Source organism: Populus euphratica, unplaced genomic scaffold, assembly GCF_000495115.2.
Source record: "Populus euphratica unplaced genomic scaffold, PopEup_1.0 scaffold2.1, whole genome shotgun sequence".
NCBI lineage: Eukaryota > Viridiplantae > Streptophyta > Magnoliopsida > Malpighiales > Salicaceae > Populus > Populus euphratica.
In genome coordinates this window covers 1,283,154-1,284,675 of record NW_011499846.1, presented here as the reverse complement: position 1 = coordinate 1,284,675, position 1,522 = coordinate 1,283,154, and positions in this window count along the sequence as shown.

The following is a 1,522-nucleotide window of genomic DNA, read 5'->3' as shown; positions in this document are numbered from 1 at the left end:
TGTATACTCAAAGAGGTGAGAAATGTAGGAGAGAGTGGACTGTCATTGCTTGTAAGGATTACGGACACCACCTATCTCCACATTGGTATGATATTGTCCACTTTGGGCCTAAGCCCTCATAGATCTGCTCTTGGGTTATACCCAAAAGGCCTCATACCAATGGAGATATTTGTTCATCCTTATATACCCTTGATCCTCCCCATTTCTAACCAATGTGGGATTTTGGTCGCATACCCAACAGAATCGATGTCAAAAATTACTTAATGATAACATTGAAGAAATCCTAGCTAATTGTTTTCGACGAGGATGGAAAAAAAATACAACGACATAAGATAGCTCCTGTGCAGATTAAATTGAGGTGGAGAATGGTGAGGAATAATGGTAAGAAACAATTTTTGTAGGGCGTGTGTTTTGTAATGTAGTGTAATGTATTATGTTTTTTAAAAGTGTTTTTTAATTGAAATTATATTACAATAATTTATTTAAATTTATTTATTCATGATATTAGCCAATTAAAATTCACAAAAACATCTCAAAAATATTAAATTAATGAATTTTTAAATAAAAAATAATTTAAAAAATAAATGAAATCACATTACTAAATAAAGATCTTTGATAGAAACTCTAGGATGGTTAGGTGAATAAAAGAGGAAATAGGAGCCTAACATGAAACGGGCCGGTATAGGCATCAAAAGGTAGCAGCAAAGGTGAACAAAATGAACAAAGAGAGTTTTCGATAGATATTGTAAATTTATTACCGCAAGGCTCGTGGTGCCCGCCAACTTGCATCGAGAGAGTGACAAACGTATCAATTCTTTCCTTTGCCACCTCCAGCTTCAAAGTCTAGTCAAGGGACAAGTGTTTGAAATTAAGGATTATTAGCGAGTCTGGATATATATATATATATATATTTGTTTTTATGTGTTAAAAATATATATTTTTAAAATAATTATTTTTTAACTTTTTTCTTTACTTCAAAATTAATATTTTTTATATTTTTAGTTATTTTAATGTTCTGATATTAAAAATAATTTTTAAAAAATAAAAAATATTATTTTAGTATATTTTTAAATATTTTTTTTTAAAAACAACAATTACTACACAAATACTGTTTTACTCATCCATCTATTATTAAGGAAGGGATTATTGCAAGATCGGAGGTTGGTTAACCACCCTGGTGGCTGTGGAAAAATCCCCCTTGTCAAATTCCATGCAGAGCTCCTTCCAACACACAATTGCCACCGTGGATAGCAATAAAGTTTTCCTATCGACTAATTCAATAAAATGGAGCTGGAAAAATCTTCAATAATATATCGTTATTGAAATAAAAAATCTTATTTGTTGAAGAATATTTTTTTAAAAAATATATATATTAAAAATAATTTTTTATATTATCATATAAAAAATATTAATTTAATATTTTTTTAAAGTAAAACACAATTCCAAATATAAATTGTAGCCAAACCACGCAACCAGATTTTCAACTCTTCGGAAGACCCCATCATCCGAGGGCGGGTTTTTT